Source organism: Silurus meridionalis, chromosome 14 (genome assembly GCF_014805685.1).
Source record: "Silurus meridionalis isolate SWU-2019-XX chromosome 14, ASM1480568v1, whole genome shotgun sequence".
Taxonomy (NCBI): Eukaryota; Metazoa; Chordata; class Actinopteri; order Siluriformes; family Siluridae; genus Silurus; species Silurus meridionalis.
In genome coordinates, this window is record NC_060897.1 from 942,931 (window position 1) to 949,355 (window position 6,425).

At 38.9% G+C, this 6,425-nt stretch overlaps 1 pseudogene; it reads right to left on the reverse strand.

The window, feature by feature from the left end:
* Positions 1 to 1,013: 1,013 nt before the first annotated feature.
* Positions 1,014 to 3,252, reverse strand: LOC124397110 (annotated as a pseudogene).
* Positions 3,253 to 6,425: the final 3,173 nt, after the last annotated feature.

Below are 6,425 nucleotides of genomic sequence, written 5' to 3' on the forward strand. Positions count from 1 at the left end.
ACACACATCACTGCTCATGTTAGTTCTAACTTTCCAGGGTTCTGTATTGTTTAAAGGTTTATGATCACACTCTTGATGTCCCCCAAATGAGGATGGGTTCCCTTTTTGAGTCTGGCTCCTGGTTTCTTCCTCATAACATCTAAGGGAGTTTTTCCTTGCCATGGATGCTCATCAGGGATAAATGCACACAATTCACCTTGACTGGTGATCTCTGTAAAGCTGCTTTGAGACAATGTCTGTTGTGAAAAGCGCTATACAAATAAACTTGACTTGACTTGACTTGGAGGAACATTGTCTCATTTCACTGTGTACTGCATCAGATATATATGGTAGAAATGACAATAACAGATCCTTGACTTGGCTTAAACTGCAAGACCCTGGGCAGGACAACAATAGTTCTATAAAGATGTCCATAGATTTGTGGGTATTTGAAAATAAGGTGTAAAAAAGGTGTTAGCGGATGTGTTAAGATGTTGTTGCCAATCAGCGCTGTTGAATTCTAGTCGATTAAACTTTACATTTTGGTCAGTTTTGCTTTTGATTTATTTGATTTGTTTTATTATCTGTTTATATTTATTGGTAGAGTGTCTACTGTGCATGTAGAACAGCTTTCTTTAGAACCAAATAGTTTTTTAAAGTGATAGTCAGACTGATGTTCTGATCTCATGGACACGTCTTTGCTCATGCTGTGAAAAGAAAAAACACACATAGCTACACTCCTTTGCTGTAAGATGTGTGGGCTTTATGGATGTTCCCCAGTGCAAAAATGCCTTTATTTTAACATACTTTTACCATAACATCAGGCTTTCATCAAGAATATTTTAACAACGTGTAGCTTCATGAAACTTTTATTAAGCTTTCAAAATGCAAAATGCAGCAGATGTTATATTCAATGATATTTCCTGTATAATATATTGAGCTTTAGGTTGTCAATATAATGCACACTTATTCTACTATAAATGTTTTGATAGCTGGCGTGAATATGCGATAGCTGCTCTAAAAACACAGTTGGTTTAAAACTCAAAACCTTCAGCTTTGCGGATGTTGCTCATGTTGAAGCAGGGAATTCTTTGTCGAGGAGCACGCCCATCTCCAGGAGCATGTCTCTGGGAATCGGGTAAGCATTCCTGGAGATGTACACTTTCTTCAGCTGTGAGTCCATGGGAGAAGGGTTGTACTGCGTGCATGAAGAACCAGTCAAACCAGTGATGCAGTTCACCTGGACTTTATAATACAGGAGACCAAAATTAAGGGGACAGATATTGTTATTTGTTCCACCTTTCAGTGGAACACTACAACCCCAAGTAGATCATCATCTGACCCACTGTCCTCATCCCAGACCTCCAGCTTCACACTTCTGAATTGAGAAAGGTCCACAGTTTCCAGATGAAAATCGGTGTCCCAAATGGGATTGTCATTATCTGGGATTATGGACGTCTTTCCTCTTGGGAGTTTACCATTGAGGAGGATCTTGACGTACCCATCCGTCTGACCGAAGTAATCTCTATGCAAACCTGTGGCTTTGATAATAGTTACAGTGACATGAGCAAAGCCTTTCTGAGTGGGGCAGCAGTTGAGGGCCACACCTGGGTTGTTGTGGCAGCTGCAGCTACACGGTTCCTTAGGGTTGGTCTTTATACCAGTCTTACATGGGCTTGCGCAGTTGTGTACCAGAGCCCTCTGGAGGATGTAGTCCTTGATGGCGTTGCATAAATGTGCTCGGATTGATGACTCCTTTGGCAGAAGATCATGAAGAGGCATAAGTGAGTAAGAAAGCACATCAGGGTGAGCAGGTAGAGATGAAACCCACTCCTTATAGGCCTTTGGATTGGTATTTGATGAGAAAAGGAGATCGACATTCACAGTGTTGCCACCAAACACATTTGTTTCCCTTTTGGAAAAATTTAAATATTTTTTTTAAATAATAACCATGTATTTTATAGATGTTTGGAATAATTTCACCAGCTTAACTTAATAGTTTGTTTATTTGGGCAATTCATATAGCAATGATGATTTATTACACTATTGACAACAAATTCATTACACAAAGAGAGAGAGAGAGAGAGAGAGAGAGAGAGAGAGAGAGAGAGAGAGAGAGGGAGGAACAAACCTGTCACTGAAGTTGCTGGAGAAGCTTTTTTTGTTCAGAGACTTTTCCTTGGCCTGCTTGCAGTGATAAGCCTCATTTTGCATGTTAAAAGCTATTCCTATACTGACAGAAGCCTCCAGATCCAGACAAGACTTCACCTCATCCACACTCAGACCCTGCAGTGATGCCTGGCACTCCTTTATGCTGGTCACAGAGCGAATTTCTCCACCCAGAGTCACCTGTACACAGTCACAATGTTTCCAGACAACATTATTCATTCTGAAACTGTTGTGAAAAGTAAAAAGTTGTATTCACTGTGCTTAAATAGACTACTTTAAACACAGATAGATGATGCTGCTTTTATTATCTTCTTCACCTTTGTGATGTAATGAGTACCAAACATGTCAATCAGCTTGAAGTACAGGTGCTTTGTAGACTTATCATATCTCTGAGGGAGACTTTTAAATTCTTCACTTAGCTCCGGGTGCAGGACTGGTCGATTTGAAACCCTGTACCTAGAAGACAGACCATGAAGTAGAATTTATGAACAAACTGACTGATTCTCTATTAGTATAATTAAATAAAAATCTACTTAAACAGCATTGCTCAAACACAAATGATCACTTCTTACTTGTAGTATCCACATTTGAAGATCTGGCTGGTGAAGCTGAACTTTGAACGTTTTTGGTTTTCTGCATTGAATATTTAGCCAGCTTGGAGTTAGTGCCTGCCATCATCACTGATCCCTGGACTTTTGGAGTCACTAGGTTCAAGTCTTGCTGCCAGCGGTTTTCAATAGACGCCGTGCTGGAGCTGACCAAGGACTCACTGGAGTGGTAGACGGAGCTGGACACCTTCATGCTGCACTTCTGACTCGGTCTCCAGTCCACCACAGAAGCCGGGAGCTTCTGATTTTCACCTCTCATGTAGGGATTTTTACACAGAGTGCAGGTTTTGTCTTTCTTGAGCCAGGAACTCATGTCGATAACAAAAGCACCTTTCCGTTCCATGGTGGTGATATCAAAGCCTTCTCCTGCCAGGTTGGATCCTGGGATGAAATCTGCATTGTAACACTGAGACTCACTGGCCTTTATACAGCTCTGGCTGTTTGTAGGAGTGAGAAAGGTGGCAAAGACGCCCCAAACCAGAAGTGCTTGTAGCATGGCTGGACTTGGTGTTTGTTTGTCCTGTTAAGGAAGAGACACAGCAAGAAATGGTTGTGCCACACATGTTAAATACTAATCGTGTCTTTCTGCACTTCTCATCACCAACATAATGAATTCTGAAAAGGAATTCTAAATTCTCAGAAAACTGAAGAGTTATCCAGCGGGTACTGTGTTATGACACCAATTTAACTAATGTCAGCTTTTGTGTCTGCTTTCAGCATCTCCCATAAACAGAGAGAGATTGACATATTTGAAAGATCAGTTAGCCCCCACACAGTCAGCCACAAAGTGTTAAGATTTTAATTTTGTGTTTTGTTTGCTTGTTTTATTTCCCTGTCTCTATGAGTCTCCTATAGACCCTCACAAACTTGGGTTTTGGTGGTGCTGAAACCAATGGATGATTTAACACTCCAACAAAATTATGGAAGTCTCCCTACTCAATGTGATCCTTAGAGTCATAGATGTCTTTAAGGAAAGTTGGGAGGAGGAACCAAATTCAGTAAACCCTTGCCTGGATAGCAAATATCCACATTTTTGTCAATTAACACAGGACAGGAGAATTTAATACAGGCACAAGACTACCAATCCTGGCTGTAATCTGAGGGATCTTGACTACAGGAGTTTATTTAGGGAGGTGAAGTTTTTGTTTTGCTACCCATCTGGTAAAGTAGTAACTTAAACATACATTAAGCAACTTAAACTAGCACTTTTTCCCCCGTTTGTTTTATGTCTTTGTTTAAAGAATTGTACAATAATCCCTCTCAGCAGAGTTTTATTAGCTGATGATATTCTGTCAGTAACCAGTGAACCAGTGTTGATTTATTCATTGATAGAGATTTAAAGCACTTTTGTATGTCGCTCTGGATACGGGTGTCTGCTATATGCTGTATATGTAAATATAGCAAGGACTATTTGTGGTCACATGGTGAGTCAAAGAATTTGACTATGAAGTCAGATGCACAGATGGAGAAGATGCACTTCACATATACCACCTCAGTGTCTTTAAACTGTGGATTGAAAATTGGTCTAAAAATTGTAGTAGCTCTCAGTGACAGAGACAAAATACTGCACCATTTAATAGTAGCCCCTATATTTGGGGAGGAGGGTCAGTTGCAAGCCTCCCACCCCGCGTTAGTGGAGGTATATGGTAGCGGGGCGTGGTCATACATCAGCTGTGAATCTCATTTCTGTCTTATTACTTATGTCTTCCTCATTATGCTTTCAATAACTGGCAGAACCACAGAGAGAGAGAACGGCAGAGCTGGTGGTTAACCCAGCAAAATCAAACACACACAAATACACAAACACACACACACACACACACACACACACACACAAATACAAATGCACACACACAGTGAAATACTGCCTTTTAATTGAGTTATTTTTTAAAGTGTGCTGAAAAGCACAAATAAAATGAAGCAGCTTCTCAGTCAGGAGACATTCTGTCTGTCTGTCTGTCTGTCTGTCTGTCTGTCTGTTCAAGTCTTCTGCTACAGCCTCACACAGTGGAGGTATTTAACAAAACACACAAACTCCTGCTGAAATAAACATGACACTACAGAAAGAGCTTTTTTCCTTCTCTATCAGAGAACCTGACTTTTCAAACGCTCTGCAAACGGGAAAAAATCGTAGGTGCTCTCTGCAATAATACTCAACACAAACACATTTATCAATACACACACTCTTCCTCTAATTACTGTGATTTTAAAATTAAAAAAACGTAGAACCCACAATATTTAAAAATATATTTATCTTGAAACAGACAAAATTCATTGGCAGCCATCACAGTTTATTTAATATATTTAATACAAATCTGACTTTACTTTTGATTGTGGATTTTGAATGGGGAGGGTTCAAACTAATTGTTTTCTGTAATTAGTATCTGGTTCTCACACTGGTTCTTTAAACACATTCCAATGTTATCTGTTCATTGTCTATAGGATCTTTACGATGTGAGTATGTAAGGTATACAGGAAGGTTTTTTTCCAGTGTGTATATATACTTGTCTGTTATCTGCTTTAAACTGACAAAGAACTTATGCGCCTGCTGTGTGCTGTGTGATTCTTCCCTGATCAGAAAAGGCACCACGGGCTTTAAAGAACACATTAAAAACCTCTCCAAGAATAATGTTTTGTTTGGGCATGATAACAATCTAACAGTTTCCCACATCTTCAAGCTTGTAATCAGTCATTTAGTCTATTTCAATGAAAAAAAGTTGTCAGTCTGCTGCTGTATCTTTGTGTGGACCACACCTTTAAGACCACCAAGCAGTATGATGCTCCTGTGACTACAGTTGCAAAAATTATTCAACAGTTTAAGGTTAATGAGACTGTAGCGATCCTCTCTAGACATGGCTACTGCACCTCATTGGCTCTCCATAATACATAAATATCAAGCTAAAAAACAGAACATTGGATTATTCAGCCCTGATCTGAATCTTATCCAACATCTATGGAAAGAGTTTAAACATGCAGTATGGAGGAGGCAACCTTCAAACCTGAGACAACTGGAGCAATTGGCACAAACTTCCTGTGGAAAGGTGCAGAAGTCTCATTGAGAGCTACAGAAAGCAGTGATTGTCCTTAAAGGTTGTGTAAAAAGATATTCGGTAAAGGATGCCATCATTTCTGTCCATTCAGCTTTCATTTGTATTATTATTTAAAATATGCTGTTGAATCAAAAATTACCTGCAGTTTGTTTTTATTTATATATTACATAAACAATGATGGTGCCAGTTACATCTGTCTGTTTTCAGAGAAAACTGTTCATAGTGAGTAACATAAAACTTGCAAACATCTGTACAACAACAATATAACAATATTCAGTATTGCATTTATTCATGTTCCTGACCTAATTTATGTGTGTGTGGATATCAGCATTGTTTAATTAATAATTACAGTGTTTTGTCTGTGAAAATTGTGAGAATAATTTGAAATATATTTTTACCATACAATAGATTTACTGAAATAAAGTAGTCAGTATTTTCATAATTGGAAAAAAGTTGTGTCCATTAAAAATGGACAATTTAAAGCTTGAGGACTTTTTACTTACCTTGAAGTTCGTATGAGTAGATAAAAGCTGTGCACATTAGACGGGTTTTTAAAATGAGCTCTTCTTTAATTCTACAGGGGTATTTATACACAATTTCATGACCTGGGGCAGGGTGA